The sequence below is a fragment of the Rana temporaria genome, chromosome 13 (assembly GCF_905171775.1).
Source record: "Rana temporaria chromosome 13, aRanTem1.1, whole genome shotgun sequence".
Lineage (NCBI taxonomy): Eukaryota > Metazoa > Chordata > Amphibia > Anura > Ranidae > Rana > Rana temporaria.
The window spans coordinates 112,058,180-112,075,679 of NC_053501.1; the positions used below are offsets into that span (position 1 = coordinate 112,058,180).

The 17,500-nt window shown below is 39.4% G+C and overlaps 1 protein-coding gene across 1 annotated transcript in view; it reads left to right on the top strand.

Moving 5' to 3' along the window:
* The first annotated feature begins 37 nt into the window (after positions 1 to 37).
* NHLH1 (nescient helix-loop-helix 1) overlaps positions 38 to 17,500 on the top strand; it is a 32,769-nt gene continuing 15,306 nt past the window's right edge. Inside the window, exon 1 of the mRNA XM_040333918.1 lies at positions 38 to 280. The gene's annotated coding sequence lies outside the window, so the exon portion shown is untranslated. The remainder of the gene's footprint in view (positions 281 to 17,500) is intronic.

Sequence of the window (17,500 nt, forward strand, 5' to 3'; positions counted from 1 at the left end):
TCCCTCATGTGGTATGATCTGTTTGACCACATATATAAATATATGTCAGCCTATACTCATGGGTGTATCGGCGATCGGAGGCTGCGTCGTCTGCGTCTGTCTGTCCTCCTTCCCTCCGTGTCTCACATCCGCCCGTCCCTCCCGGCCCATGAAACTTCCAGCCCTCCCGGCCCGTTCCACATGAAACTTCCGCTCGCCTCCGCCAGCCGCTGCGCAAGTTTGGTCCTTCCATGGATACGTGAAAGAAGAGATTCGCCAAACTTTACCCGACCATGTCCAGGTGAGCGCCGCCATGGAATACGTCCTTTCATGGGGGAAGGGGGGCGGGGGTTTATTTTGTCCGAAATTGGAAGAAAAAGTTGGCTTTATTTGTAAACAAAGGAGTTTGGGGAGCATTGTGTTTGCTGTGTGATGTCATTCTTCTGTGGGGTTACATGATCGATCCATCGATCTATCTATCTATCTATCTATCTATCTATCTATCTATCTATCTATCTATCTATGTATGTATCTATCTATCTAGGTATCATCAACGTATCTATCATCTATCGATCTATCTATCTATCATCTATGTATCATCAACGTATCTATCATCTATCTATCTATCTATCTATATCTATCTATCTATCTATCTATCTATCTATCTATCATCTATGTATGTATGTATCTATCTATCTATCTATCTATCTATCTATCTATCTATCTATCTAGGTATCATCAACGTATCTATCATCTATCTATCTATCTATCTATATCTATCTATCTATCTATCTATCTATCTATCTATCTATCTATCTATCATCTATGTATGTATGTATGTATCTATCTATGTATCATCAACGTATCTATCATCTATCTATCTATCTATCTATCTATCTATCTATCTATCTATCTATCTATCTATCTATCTATCTATCTATCTATCTGTCATCTATGTATGTATGTATCTATCTATGTATCATCAACGTATCTATCATCTATCTATCTATTTATCTATCTATCCATCTATCATTCATTCTCTATCTATCTATCTATCTATCTATCTATCTATCTATCTATCTATCTATCTATCTATCATCTATGTATGTATGTATCTATCTATCTATGTATCATCAACGTATCTATCATCTATCTATCTATTTATCTATCTATCCATCTATCATTCATTCTCTATCTATCTATCTATCTATCTATCTATCTATCTATCTATCTATCTATCTATCATCTATGTATGTATGTATCTATCTATCTATCTATCTATCTATCTATCATCTATCGATCTATCTATCTATCTATCATCTATGTATCATCAACGTATCTATCATCTATCTATCTATCTATCTATCTATCTATCTATCTATCTATCTATCTATCTATCATCTATGTATGTATGTATCTATCTATGTATCATCTATCTATCTATCTATCTATCTATCTATCTATCTATCTATCTATCTATCATCTATGTATGTATGTATCTATCTATGTATCATCAACGTATCTATCATCTATCTATTTATATATCTATCCATCTATCATTCATTATCTATCTATCTATCTATCTATCTATCTATCTATCTATCTATCTATCTATCTATCTATCTATCTATCTATATATATATTCCTTGTTCTGTTTTCTGCTTTCTTTCTGTTTTTACTCTCTTCTATTTTTTCCTCTTTCTCTCTTCTGCCGCCATCCTCCACTTTTCCTTCTTCTCTCTATCTTTTCTCTCTTATTCTTCCTTCCTTCCTTCCTTCCTTCCTTCCTTCCTTCCTTCCTTCCTTCCTTCCTTCCTTCCTTCCTTCCTATCTCTTGTTCTCTATATCTTTTCTCTCTCACCCTTCCTCTCTTCCTTCCATCCCTCCTTTATTCCAATCTCTTGTTCTCTCTCTCTTTCTCTTCCTTCCTTCCAATCTCTTGTTCTTTCTCTCTCTTCTTTTCCTTCTATCTCTTGTTCTCTCTATCTTTTCTCTTCCTCCCTTCCATCCTTCCTTCCTTCCAGCCTCTTGCTCTCTCTCCCTCTTCCTTCATTCCTATGTCTTGTTCTTTCTTTCTCTATATCTTTTCTCTCTCTTCTTTCTTTCTTTCTTTCCTTCCTTTCTTCCACCCACCCTTACTTCCAATCTCTTGTTCTCTCTCTTCCTTCATTCATATCTCTTGTTTTCTTTTTTTCTCTCACCCTTCCTTCCTGCCAATCTCTTGTTCTCTCTCTCCCCTCATTCCTTTCTTCCTTCCTTCCTATCTCTTGTTCTCTCTCTTCCTTCCTATCTCCTGTTCTCTCTATCTTTTCTCTCTCACCCCTTCCTTCTTTGCTTATTTCCTTCCTTCCTCTCGCTTTCTTCTTATTTCTTGTTCTCTCTCTTTACTACTCTTTTTTTCTCTCTTTTCATCCATATGTCCTGCCCTTTACCTCTTCCACCCTCTCACTTTCTTTCTTCTTTTCCTTTTGCTCTCTTCCCTTTCTGCTCTCTCTTTCTCACTTTCTTCCCCATGTGTTGCTTTCTCCCTGTTCCACTTTCTCTTCTCCTTTTTTACTCTCACTTTTTCCTTTCTTTCATTCTGTCTTTCTTTTCTTCGTTCTTTCTTTCTTTCTTTCTTTCTTTCTTTCTTTCTTTCTTTCTTTCTCTTTCTTTCCCTTTCCTTCCTTCCACTTGCTCTCTTTTCCGCTCTATTTCTCACTTTCTTCTTCCCCATGTGTTGCTCTCGCTCCCAGTTCACCTCTCTCTTTGTTTTTTCTCTTACTTTTTCCTTTCTTTCGTTCTCGATCATTTCATACTTATCTCTTGCTCTCTATCTCTTCCACTCTCCCTTTCTCCCTCTCTCACACTCTCTTTTTTTTCCTCTCTCTCTCTCTGTTCTTTTCTATTACTTGCTCTATCTCCTCCACTCTTTCTTTCTTCCTCCCTATCTCTTGTTCTCTTCTTTTTCTATTCTTTCTTTTCCTTCCTCTCTTTTTTTCTCTCTCCCTCTTTCACTCCTTTTCTTTTCCTCTCTCCCTCTCTCTCCCTCCTTTTCTATTTCTTGCTCTCTCCATCTTCCACTCTTTCTTTTTCCTCTCTCTCTCTCTTTCCCTATCTATTTCTTGCCCTTTCTCTCTCCCTCTTCCACTCTTTCTTTTACCCTCGCTCTCTCTTCTTTTCTCTCTCCCTCTTCCACTCTTTCTTTTACCCTCGCTCTCTCTTCTTTTCTCTCTGCCTCCTCCACTCCTTCTTTTCTTTTCCTCTCTCTCCCTTTCTATTTCTTGCCCTTTCTCTCTCCCTTTTCCACTCTTTCTTTTACCCTCGCTCTCTCTTCTTTTCTCTCTCCCTCTTCCACTCTTTCTTTTACCCTCGCTCTCTCTTCTTTTCTCTCTGCCTCTTCCACTCCTTCTTTTCTTTTCCTCTCTCTTCCTTTCTATTTCTTGCCCTTTCTCTCTCCCTCTTCCACTCTTTCTTTTACCCTCGCTCTCTCTTCTTTTCTCTCTGCCTCTTCCACTCCTTCTTTTCTTTTCCTCTCTCTTCTTTTCTATTTCTTGCTCTCACCCTCTTCCACTCTCTTTTCTTTCTTCCCCTCACCCCCCCCCACCCCCACCTCCGCCTCATTCATATAACAACCTTGCACATTTCCCCACACATCAGACAATCCTGCCACTCCCACCCCCAGTCTGGGAAGGGTTAAGTCCCCCCATTGTCTGTGAAGTTTATGGATTTTGTATTAGCGGCGGTCTCTGTGTTGTGCGGCTGCTCTCAGCATGGAACATCTGTCACCTCTACGCCGGAATCACCCGGTTGACAAGTCATCTGTTCCCTCGCCGTCTAGGGTGGTAACGGCCCCATCCCTAGTAAACAACCATCAGCAGTTGCTGATCTCGGTTTCTCGGGCCTCGCTCTTGAGGTTCTGCGCTTTTTTGGCCCTCGAAAGGTTAATTCGACCTGATTTTTATTTTTATGTGCCAATCATACACCAACTTTTGAATTGGAAATGGTCAAATTTTGGGTCTTCAGAGAAATAAAATCGTCATATGGCCTATGAAAACGTTCAAGGTGACCATAGACGAAGAGACGTAGTGTCGATGGCGAGGACCAACCGGGTCCTCAAAATAATATTCCAAGCTACATTGTTTCTTTTTGTATATCTGATTTTTTTTTAACCTTTTTAAATTGTGTGCATAGGCGGTGTTGACCCGTATGCTACTTTTACGTGAGTGTTGACCCGTATGCTATCCTTACACTAACCCTATGTGAGAGTCAACCCTTGTGTTACCTTTACGTCAACCCGTATGCTATCCTTACACTAATCTTTACACTACCCCTATGTGAGAGACAACCCTTGTGTTACCTTTACGTCAACTTGTATGCTATCCTTACACTATACCTATGTGAGAGCCAACCCTTATGGTACCTTTACGTCAACCCGTATGCTATCCTTACACTAACCCTATGTGAGAGCCAACCCTTGCGTTACCTTTACGTCAACATGTATGCTATCCTTACACTAACCCTATGTGAGAGACAACCCTTGTGTTACCTTTACGTCAACATGTATGCTATCCTTACACTACCCCTATGGGAGAGCCAACCCTTATGTTACCTTTACATTAACCCTTACACTACCCCATGTGAGAGTCAACCCTTATATTACCTTTACGTCAACATGTATGCTACCCTTACGTTACCCCTATATGAGAGTTAACCCTTATATTACCTTTACGTTAACCCGTATGCTACCCTTACGTTACCCCTTACACTACTCCTATGTGAGAGTCAACCCTTATATTACCTTTACGTTAACCCTTACGCTACCCATACACGAGTCTTAACCTGTATGCTACCTTTTCGTGAGTGTTAAGACCCAAGTAGGAGTAGCATAAGGCTTAACATTAACGAAAAGGTAGCATAAAGGGTTAAGACTCAAGTAAGGGTAGCGTAAGGGTTAACCCTTATGCTACCTTTTTCGTGAGTGTTAACCTTTATGCTATTACGTGAGGGTTAACCCTTACCTGAATGTTAACCTGTATGCTACCCTTACAAGAGTCTTAACCCTGGCGCTACCTGTTGGTGAGTGTTAACCCTTACGCTACCTATGCATGAGTCTTAACCCTTATGCTACCTTTTCGTGAGTGGTAGGACCCAAGTAGGGGGTACCGTAAGGGTTAACGCTCACGAAAAGGAGGCATAAGGGTTAAGACTCAAGTAAGAGTAGCGTAAGGGTTAACCAACCCATATGCTACCTTTTTGTGAGTGTTAACCCTTACCTGAATGTTAACCTGTATGCTACCCTTACAAGAGTCTTAACCCTGGCGCTACCTGTTGGTGAGTGTTAACCCTTGCGCTACCCATGCATGAGTCTTAACCCTTATGCTACCTTTTCGTGAGTGGTAAGACCCAAGTAGGGGTAGCCTTAAGGGTTAACGCTCACGAAAAGGAGGCATAAGGGTTAAGACTCAAGTAAGAGTAGCGTAAGGGTTAACCAACCCATATGCTACCTTTTTGTGAGTGTTAACCCTTACCTGAATGTTAACCTGTATGCTACCCTTACATGAGTCTTAACCCTTATTCTACCTTTTCATGAGTGGTAAGACCCAAGTAGGGGTAGCATAAGGGTTAACGCTCATGAAAAGGTAGCATAAGGGTTAAGACTCAAGGAAGGGTAACGTAAGGGTTAACCCATATGCTACCTTTTTGTTAAAGTTAACCCTTACCTGAATGTTAACCTGTATGCTACCCTTACATGGGTCTTAACCCTTGTGCTACCTGTTGGTGAGTCTTAACCCTTATGCTACCTTTTCCTGAGTGGTAAGACCCAAGTAGGGGTAGCGTAAGGGTTAACGGTCATGAAAAGGTAGCATAAGGGTTAAGATTTAAGGAAGGGTAACGTAAGGCTTAACCCATATGCTACCTTTTTGTTAAAGTTAACCCTTACCCGAATGTTAACCTGTACGCTACCCTTGCATGAGTCTTAACCCTTATGCTACCTTTTCGTGAGTGGTACCGTAAGGGTTAACACGCTTGAAAAGGTACCATAAGGGTTAAGACTCAAGTAAGAGTAGCGTAAGGGTTAACCAACCCATATGCTACCTTTTCATGAGTGTTAACCCCTTACCTGAATGTTAACCTGTATGCTACCCTTACATGAGTCTTAACCCTTGTGCTACCTGTTGGTGAGTCTTAACCCTTATGCTACCTTTTCACGAGTGGTAAGAGCCAAGTAGGGGTAGCGTAAGGGTTAACGCTCATGAAAAGGTAGCATAAGGGTTAACCCTTCCTTGAGTCTTAACCCTTATGCTACCTTTTTGTGAGCGTTAACCCTTACCCCTACTTGGGTCTTACCACTCAAGAAAAGGTAGCATAAGGGTTAAGACTCAAGTAAGGGTAGTGTAAGGGTCCACCCTTATGCTATCTTCTCTTGAGTCTTATGCTACCTTTTCATGAGTGGTAAGACCCCAAGCAGGGGTAGCGTAAGGGTTAACGCTCACAAAAAGGTAGCATAAGGGTTAACCCTTCCTTGAGTGTCAACCCTTATACGCTACCTTTACGTGGTTCTTAACCCATATGCTACCTTTTTCGTGAGTGTTAACCCTTACCCAAATGTAAACCTGTATGCTACCCTTACAGGAGTCTTAACCCCTGTGCTACCTGTTGGTGAAATTAACCCTTTGCACTACCCCATTACAATAAACCCTGTTTAAATTTGTAGCTTGGGGCGAAAAAAAAAAAAGGGAACGCACAGTATTGTTGGCCTTGTTATTGTATCAAAATTCGGTTTAACGTTGGGTTTGGTTTGGTTGTTTATACGCCCTATTATGACCTTTTTCGGTGAGTCCGTCCTTCCATTGGGGGTTTGGCAAGCTGCGATGGATAAACAGATACATCGATACAGGCGTGACCTAAATCTCCCCACCCCCCCACCATTTTATCGATATCACGGTCCCCACCCTGCCACGGCTATCAATGGGTCTTCCTAGGTTAGCAGGTGCAGAAAAACGCTTAGAACTTTTACGGCAGCTCAATAATAACAACCGTTAAAAAAAAAAAAAAAAAAGTAAAAAACGATATAAATACATTCTTGATCATAAAACGGCAAAGCGACTGACCTGAAGAGCTTGCAATCTGCAAACAGTCGCTGCTGCCGCCTTAGAGAAGGGGAGGGGCACAAAATATTCCTTTAAGTACCGATGGTGGTCACGTGACTATTGTTTGTATCTTGGAGTGCGACACCCGTCTGCTTTTGTTGGTGAAAAACGCGGCGCTTAAAAAAAAATAATCTGTTCACTCCCTGAGCGGTTGCCAAAAATTGTCCACATCAAAAAAAAAAAAAAAAAAAAAAAATGTGCCAGTTTATCCCTTCTTTTACATTTTGCCGTTTAAACTATAAAAAGAAAACCTGTTGCTAATTTAGAACTGAAGTTAATCCAGCGTGTAGGTAAAGGAGACCATTTAAATCCAGAATTTTTATTTTATTTTTTTACCCAATTTCAATTTTTTAAATTTCATCAAATTTGTGAAAAGCAAACACAGATCAGGCTAAAAATGGCTAAAAAATATTGAATTTTTTTTTGTACAGATCTTTAACTCTTTATATGCATAGAAAACAACAACAGTCTCGTAATATAACAAAAAACAAATAATATTTTTTGTTTTAATTTAAAAAAAAAAACTAATTTTATTATGTTTTGTTTTTTAATTGATGATAGTTTCTTTTCACAAAATCAACAATATATTTTTTTTTTTATTCAGTTTCTCATCTTCCATTTTATTTGCTGTCCTTTTTTTTTGTGTGTGTGTCTTGGGGCTGTCTTCATTTTATTTCCCTGTCACTATGCAGCTCCCAAAGGAAACATTTGTTTTATCCCTTATAGACAATAGCTACAAGGTCATGTTAATGCTAAAAAAAAAAAAAAAAAAGACAGCTGACACAATAAATAAGCTGATAAAAACAAAACAAAAACAGCAGACAAAATTCTAAAAACAAAATACAAATAAAAATAAATAATAATAAAATAATCTTATTTAACGTCTATTTATTAGTATTTACCTCTTAGGAGTCATAAAAACAGCATACAAAATAAAAATACAAATACAAAATAAATAAAAAATAATAATAACAAAATTAGTGTTTATTAGTATTTACTTCCTAGGAGTCAGAAAAACAGCATACAAAATAAAAATACAAATACAAAAGAAATAAAAAATAATAATAGAAAAATTTGTATTTATTAGTATTTACCTCATAGGAGTCATAAAAACAGCATACAAAATAAAAATACAAATACAAAAGAAATAAAAAAAAATAATAATAACAAAATTAGTATTTATTAGTATTTACCTCCTAGGAGTCATAAAAACAGCATACAAAATAAAAATAAAAATACAAATACAAAAGAAATAAAAAATAATAATAATAACAAAATTAGTATTTATTAGTATTTACTTCTTAAGAGTCATACGCAATATATATATAAAAAAACAATAATAAAATTATATTTAGTGGTCTTTTTATTAGTATTTGCCTCTTAAGAGTCAGAAAACTTTCACTGATTATAAAATATATCTAAAGAAAATATATAACATCTGATTAAAACAACAGTATACAAAAAAAAAAAATAATAATAAAAAAAATAATAACAAAATTTTAATTATAAATGTAGATGTTTTTTTTTTCCGTTAGTATTTACCTCTTAAGAGTCAGAAAACACAATATATATATATATATATATAAAAAACAATAATAAAATTATATTTAGTGGTCTATTTAATAGTATTTACCTCTTAGGAGTCATAAAACGCAAAATGAATATAAAAAAAGAATAATACAATTATATTTAGTGGTCTATTTATTAGTATTTACCTCTTAAGAGTCAGAAAACTTTCACTGATTATAAAATATGTCTAAAAAAACAATATAACATCTGATTAAAACAACAATATACAAAACAAAATAAATAAAAATAAAATAAAAAATAATAACAAAATTATCATTATAAATGTAGATGTTTTCTTTTTCAGTAGTATTTACCTCTTAAGAGTCATAAAACGCAATATATATATATATATATATAAAAAAAAACAATAATAAAATTATATTTAGTGGTCTGTTTATTAGTATTTACCTCTTAAGAGTCAGAAAACTTTCACTGATTATAAAATATATCTAAAAAAAACAATATAACATCTGATTAAGACAACAGTATACAAAATAAAATAAATAATAATAATAAAAAAAAAATAATAACAAAATTATCATTATAAATGTAGATGTTTTCTTTTTCAGTAGTATTTACCTCTTAAGAGTCATAAAACACAATATATATATATATATATATATATATATATATATATATATATATATATATATATATATATATATATATATATATATATATATATATATATATATACAATAATACAATTATATTTAGTGGTCTATTTATTAGTATTTACCTCTTAAGAGTCAGAAAACTTTCACTCATTATAAAATATACATAAAAAAACAATATAACATCTGATTAAAACAACAGCATACAAAAAAATAAAAATAAAATAATAATAACAAAATTTTAATTATATATGTTGAGGTTTATTTATTAGTATTTACCTCCTAAGAGTCATAAAACGCAAAATATTTATAAAAAAAATACTAAAGGGTTTATGTACCAATGTTTATACCCAAGATTCAAAAAGCTTTAACATATAAAGATGGTTTTTGGGTGAAAGTTGTGTGAATCTTGGGAAACATTGATAAATGTCCCACCTAATTAAAATATATAACTTCAAGATCATGTTCAAGCTAAATACCTTAATAGAAAATCAACAGCAAAATTCTAAAATAAAAATATAAATATTTAAAGGTCTATTTATCAATGTTACATCCAAAATTCACAAAACTTTTACCATTTTTTTTTTCACAATAAAAAAAGATTGATTCTTGGGTGAAAGTTGTGTGAATTTTGGGTGTAAATATTGGCAAACTATCCCCCTTTAATAAAAAAATATATATAACGTCAAAGTCATGTTAATAATCTGAAAAAATTAATCAGCAGCAAAATTCAAAAAATAAAATAAAAGGTCTATTTAGCAGTGTTTACACCCAAGATTCAAAAAACTTTTTACTTTTTTTTTCACATAAAAAAATGAGTGTTGTGTGAATCTTAAGTGAAAACATTGACTAATCCCCACACCCCCTTCATAAAAAAAAATATAACTTAAAAGTTCATGTTAAAGCTTAATAATCTGATTTAAAAAAAAATCAACAATTAAATTCTAAAATAAAAACAAATAAAATTAATTGTTTGAGGTCTATTTATCAAAAACTTTTACCCCAAGATTCACAAAACTTTTACCCAATTTTCACATAAAATGGTTGACTGTTGGTTGAAAATCGTGTGAATTTTGAATGAAAACATTGATAAACTTCCCCTCTTAATAAAAATAAAAAAACGCGAAAGTCTTGTTAAAATTTAATAATCTTATAATAAAAATCAACAGAGAATTAAAAAATAAAATAAAAAATAAAATCTATATTTTGAGGTCTGTTTATCAATGTTTACCCCCAAAGATTCACAAAACTTTCACCTATTTTTCACATAAAAAAATGGTCGACACTCGGGTGAAAATCAAGTAAATTTTGGGTGAAAGTTGTTTGAATCTTGTGTGAAACATTGACAAACTGCCTCCTTTAATAAAAAATAATATTTTGGTCTTTGCTGATAAAGTTATGTATATATATATATATAAAAAAAAGGACTTTTTGGTCTATGCTGATAAAATTACTTTTTTTTATTTATTTTTTTGTTATATAACTTTATCAGCAATCCCCAAAAATGAATATTTATATATATATATATATATATATATATATATATATATATATATATATATATATATATATATATATAAAATAAAATTTGGTCATTGCTGATAAAGTTATATAAATTAAAAAAATAATAAAAAATAAAATAATGGTTTCATTTGTTTGTACCCCTTGCCTCACCCAGGTGTGAGTATCAGTCTCTGACTTTTCGGTCTATGCTGATAAAATTACTTTTTTTTTGTTATATAACTTTATCAGCAATCCCCAAAAATTACTATTTTAATTTATATATATATATAGTTATATTTATAGTATTTTTTGGGGATTGCTGATAAAGTTATAAAAAAAAAAAAAGAAGGTCGAAGTAAAAAATAATGGTGTGAATTATTTGTACCCCTTGCTGATAAAGTTATATTAATATTAATTTTGGGGATTTCTGATAAAGTTATATATATATAAAAAAAAAAAAATTAAAGTAAAAAATAATGGTGTGAATTATTTGTACCCCTTGCTGATAAAGTTATATTAATATTAATTTTGGGGATTTCTGATAAAGTTATATATATATATATATATATAAAAAAAAAAAATTAAAGTAAAAAATAATGGTGTGAATTATTTGTACCCCTTGCTGATAAAGTTATATTAATAGTATTTTTTGTGGATTGCTGATAAAGTTATTTTAAAAAAAGGTCTGTTTATCAATGTTTACCCCCAAAGATTCACAAAACTTTCACCCATTTTTCACATAAAAAAATGGTCGACACTCGGGTGAAAATCAAGTAAATTTTGGGTGAAAGTTGTTTGAATCTTGTGTGAAACATTGACAAACTGCCTCCTTTAATAAAAAATAATATTTTGGTCTTTGCTGATAAAGTTATGTATATATATATATATATATATATATAAAAAGGACTTTTTGGTCTATGCTGATAAAATTACTTTTTTTTTATTTATTTTTTTGTTATATAACTTTATCAGCAATCCCCAAAAATGAATATTTATATATATATATATATATATATATATATATATATATATATAAAAATATATATAAAATAAAATTTGGTCATTGCTGATAAAGTTATATAAATTAAAAAAATAATAAAAAATAAAATAATTGTTTCATTTGTTTGTACCCCTTGCCTCACCCAGGTGTGAGTATCAGTCTCTGACTTTTCGGTCTATGCTGATAAAATTACTTTTTTTTTTGTTATATAACTTTATCAGCAATCCCCAAAAATTACTATTTTAATTTATATATATATATATATATAGTTATATTTATAGTATTTTTTGGGGATTGCTGATAAAGTTATAAAAAAAAAAAAAGAAGGTCGAAGTAAAAAATAATGGTGTGAATTATTTGTACCCCTTGCTGATAAAGTTATATTTATAGTATTTTTTGTGGATTGCTGATAAAGTTATTTTAAAAAAAAAGAAAAAAAGAAGGTCGAAGTAAAAAATAATGGCGTGATTAATTTGCACCCTTTGCGTCGCCCAGGGGTGAGGATCCTTTGGCACGTTTCCAAAAACATTTCGGCGTTCCGCTCTCCCGGCTTGTTAGATTTTATTTTTAATTCGCCGAAATGAATACATTGTATCTTTTTCTGTATCCTGAAAAAAAAATGTCGCCCCGGTTGGTATTAATAAGTAATCAGGGAGTGTTCATAATCCTGATTAAATCCCGACTTTCCTCCCGTTACTCTATTCTTTTTTATTTTTTTTGCGCACATTTCATTAAGCAATAAACAGCCCTAACGAGGCTCAAGTGAGCCGTGTAAACGCTTCTAATGGGCGACTGCGACTTCATAAACTGGACGCCTCTTACGTTTTATCTTCGCCGCGCGGGGAAGTTGGATGGAGTTTGAAAGAGAAAAAAAAAAAAGAAGGGAATGAGAAGGCGTCGCTTGTTTGACTTTATAACAAGCATTTGTCTTTGGAGGACTGCGATTCGGAAGTCCTAAAAGGGCGCTAAAGGCTCGCCGACGACCAATTAGATTGGAGAGGGGGGAAATTTAGGGGTCTTAATCTCATTGTGAGAGCTAATCAGCTGGAGAGGATAATGAGCCGGTCGTTAGGAGGGGGGGGGCTCCTTCAGCGCTCCGCGCCCAACAAAAACTCACCAGCCTGAACCGCCGCCGAGAATGGGAATCGCTTGGTTGCCCTCTGATTGGCCGATTTCTCGTTCCTAATTGCTGTATGGGACAAAATAAAAATGTTATGGACTTGCCGCTTACGTGTTAAAAATCTCAAACGCGGTCGAGCGTTGGTTCATGCGATTTGACAGTTCAAAAAATCGTATTCCCCAATGGAGTCGCTTAAATCCTTGCGTCTCAAGCCGCGGCGATATTTGAAAAAAAAAAAGGTTCCTGCACTGCTTTCTTTTTTTTTTTTTTTGCGATTTTATTGCGACTTGACTTCTGTTAAATGAAAATCGCAAGCCGCAAATTAAACCGGAAATCCAAATCGCACCGATGTGCGGCTTTGAAATGGCGCGATTTCAAAGCCCGCAGCTGGTGCGCACCAGGGCTGAAACTTAAGCCCCGCCGCTCACATGGACTGCGGCTTTGAAATCGCGCGAATCTAAGCCGCATGCTGGTGCGACTTGGAAGACATCTGTGCGGCTTCACGAAACAGATGTCCATGCGAGTCGCACCCGAAATCGCCAAAAGTAGCGCAGGAACTGCTTTTTTCAAATCGGCGCGGCGCCGCAAAGTCGCCGTCGCACCGATCTGAACGGGGGTGATCGCCGGCAATGGGCTGCGACTTGCCAACGCTATTTGACAAGTCGCTTCAATGTGAACGGAGGGCCAAGGCTGGGTTCACGCTCTGGTGGTGTGTTACACAGAGTGCGTTGGTGTGCGATACTTTCATTCGTTGAATGCGTCTAATAGCGCAATAAAAATGCACCAAAAAATGTGCATGTTCTTAGCACATCACAACGCATGGTCGGCCGTTGTTGTGCATTGTGGTGCGATAAAATGCTCAAACGATGGCGAGGTGCGTTGGGTTCAGAATGGGCACCCCCAACGCACGCCCGGCACGCTTTTGTACCCTTCCACAGCGCAAAAGTGTTAACCCAGCCTTAGGCAAGGTTCACATCTGTGCATCTCGGGAACGCATGCAAAATTGTGCACTTTCCTGACACGTGATGCCCCTTAGCAGATGCACCATCATGTTGTCAATGGCGCCCCCACGCACCTGAAGACGGGGCGGGCCAGGCATAGTCAGGCTTGGAAGGGGCGGGGACCATCAGGCTGGGTAGGGGCAGGCCAGGGATAGTCAGGCTGGGAGGGGGTGGGCCAGGGACAGTCAGGCTGGGAAAGGGCGGGCTAGGGACAGTCAGGCTGGGTAGGGGGTGGGCCAGGGGCAGTCAGGCTGGGAAGGGACAGGCCAGGGATAGTCAGGCTTGGAAGGGGCGGCCAGGGGCAGTCAGGCTAGGAAGGAGAGGGACAGGGATAGTCAGGCTTGGAAGGGACAGGCCAAGGATAGTCAGGCTTGGAAGGGGCGGCCAGGGGCAGTCAGACTGGGAAGGGGTGGGCCAGGGATAGTCAGGCTGGGAAGGCACAGGCCAGGGACAGTCAGGCTGGGAAGGGGAGGGCCGAGGACAGTTAGGCTGGGAAGGGTGGGCCAGGGGCAGTTAGGCTGGGAAGGGGCGGGCCAGGGACAGTCAGGCTGGGAAGGGGCGGGCCAGGGACAGTCAGGCTGGGAAGGGGCGGGTCAGGGACAGTCAGGCTGGGAAGGGGCGGGTCAGGGACAGTCAGGCTGGGAAGGGGCAGGCCAGGGGCAGTCAGGCTGGGATGGGACAGGCCAGGGATAGTCAAGCTTGGAAGGGACAGGCCAGGGGCAGTCAGGCTGGGAAGGAGAGGGCCAGGGATAGTCAGGCTTGGAAGGGACAGGCCAAGGATAGTAAGGCTTGGAAGGGACAGGCCAAGGATAGTAAGGCTTGGAAGGGGCGGCCAGGGGCAGTCAGACTGGGAAGGGGTGGGCCAGGGATAGTCAGGCTGGGAAGGGGAGGGCCAAGGACAGTTAGGCTGGGAAGGGTGGGCCAGGGACAGTCAGGCTGGGAAGGGGCGGGCCAGGGACAGTCAGGCTGGGAAGGGGCAGGCCAGGGACAGTCAGGCTAGGAATGGGCGGGCCAAGGATTGTCAGGCTAGGAAGGGGCAGGCCAGGAACAGTCAGGCTGAAGATTCTGCATTGTTCCGAACATGATGATGTTTCTTCGAGTTTGTTTCTGGACTTTTTTCTGGTGGAAAACCAGAAGACGATTTACTGACGCGTTTCCGTTTGGGTGTGTCACACCTACAGGTGCAACTGGGCACACGTGCGTTTTCAGCATGTTCCTGCTTGTGAAGGAGCACCGCAGGGCCGATCCTAGGGTCACGGACGCCTGGGTGCAGAAATATTGCTGGCGCCCCCCACATGGGCGTGGTCATCTTAATAACTCCTCCCCCTTTACAAATGTTTCTATGGCTACTACTCAAAAACAAAGGACCAGATTCACAAAGGACTTACGACGGCGCAGCGCCATGTACGCCGTCGTAAGTCCTAATCTGGGCCGTCGTATCTATGCGCCTGATTCTTAGAATCAGTTACGCATAGATATCCATTAGACCCGACAGGCGTAAGTCTCTTGCGCCGTCGGATCTAAACTGCAATTTTTTTTTTGAACGCTAGGTGGCGCTTCCGTCGATTTTCGCGTTGAGTATGCAAATTAGCTAGATACGCAAATTCCCTAACGTACGCGCGGCCGGCGCAGTAAAGTTACGACGTTTACGTTAGGCTTTTCCCGGCGTAAAGTTGCCCCTGCTTTACGAGGCGCAGCCAATGTTAAGTATGGCCGTCGTTCCCGCGTCGAAATTTAAAAAAGTTACGTCGTTTGCGTAAGTCGTCCCTGAATGGGGCTGGACGTCATTTACGTTCACGTCGAAACCAATGACGACGTCATTTGGAGCGATGCACACTGGGATATTTTACGGACGGCGCATGCGCAGTTCATTCGACGCGGGGACGCGCTCCATTTAAATGATACACGCCCCCTACCCGCCGAATTTGAATTCCGCCGGGTGATTTACGCTACGCCGCCGCAACTTTACAGCAAGTGCTTTGTGAATAAAGCACTTGCCTGAAAAACTTGCGGCGGCTTATGGTAAATCGGATACGTTACGCCGCCGCAGAGATACGCCAAAGGTACCTGAATCTGGCCCAGAGACTCTCCCCTAAGAAGTCTTCATTAGTGTCCCCCATAAGAGTCCCCCATCAGAGCCCCCCAGAGCAGGTGTCCCCATAGATCAGAACCTGTCCAATAGATCCCTGTAGCTCGGGCGCGCTGGGAGCAGAAGCACATTACAGGGGGCGGGGCATACGTGGCATCTTTGGTTACTAGGAGGGTGGCACTCGGAGAGCATTTCTGGGAGTGCACGGGATGATTGGCAGCAGCTCCGGCCTACCCAGAAGCCTCTCATGGCCAATGGGAGAAGAGCCGACACACGCAGAGGGGCGGGGCAGACAGGAGACTGCTCCACGCGCACGGAACGTGTTCTAGTACTAGGCTCCGCTGCGGCACCCAACCCGGATTCCGGGGACAGCGGGTGGTATTGGGATGGGCACCCGCTACATGCGCTCCACCTCTGAACACAGACAAGGAGGAGGGGAGCACTTTGGAGCTTCAGCGCCCCCACCTCTGCGGCGCCTGGGTGCCGAGCACCCCGTGCACCCTGCCTAGGATCGGCCCCGGAGCACCGGCGCATTTCCATGCGGTTTTCCTTCATTCCTACACGCCGCGTGTAGGGCAGCCCATTCGTTTCAATGCGCAATTAACATGGAAAACAAATCCCTAAAGCTTGCTTCACCCCTTCAGGGGCGACTGAGTGCACGTGCGCTTCGATGCTTCTTTAATGTGTTCCCAGGCGCGACCGAGCGCAGGGCGTGTTTGCAAGTTTTTTTTCCTGGATTCCCATGCATGCGCCGTGTGTAGGGTAAGCCCATTCATTTCAATGCTTGAGAAGCGCGGAAAACAAATCCCTGAGGCTTGCTTCACCCCTACAGGGGGGCGACCAAGCACATGTGAGTTTCCTGTGCGTTTTCAGTGTGTTCCCAGGTGTGACCGAGCGTGGGCTCGTCCGCGCGCTTTTCCTGCATTCCCATGTGCCGTGTGTAGGGCAGCCAATTAATTTCAATATTCAAAAAGTGCGGAAAACAAATCCCAGAGGCTTTTTTCATAACTAAAGGGGCGACCAAGCGCCTGCGCATTTCCGTGCGTTTTTAGTGTGCGTGGGCGCGATTGCGCGCTTTTCCTGCATTCCCATGTGCAGTGCAGTCAATTAATTTCAATATTCGAGAAGTGCGGAAGACAAATCCCTGAGGCTTGCTTCCCAACTAAAGGGGCGACCAAGCACCTGCGCATTTCCGTGCGTTTTCAATGGGCGCGTATGCGCGCTTTTCCTGCATTCCCATATGCCGTGTGTAGGGCAGCCAATTGATTTCAATATTCGAGAAGTGCGGAAAACAAATCCCTGAGGTTTGCTTCCCAACTAAAAGGGGCGACCAAGCGCCTGCGCATTTCCGTGCGTTTTCAGTGGCCGCGTTCGCCCGCTTTTCCTGCATTCCCATACGCCGTGTGTATGGCAGCCCATTCATTCCAATGGGCTGCCTTATGCGTGATAAATGCGTAAAAAACAAAAGACAAATCCCTAAGGCTTGCTTTAC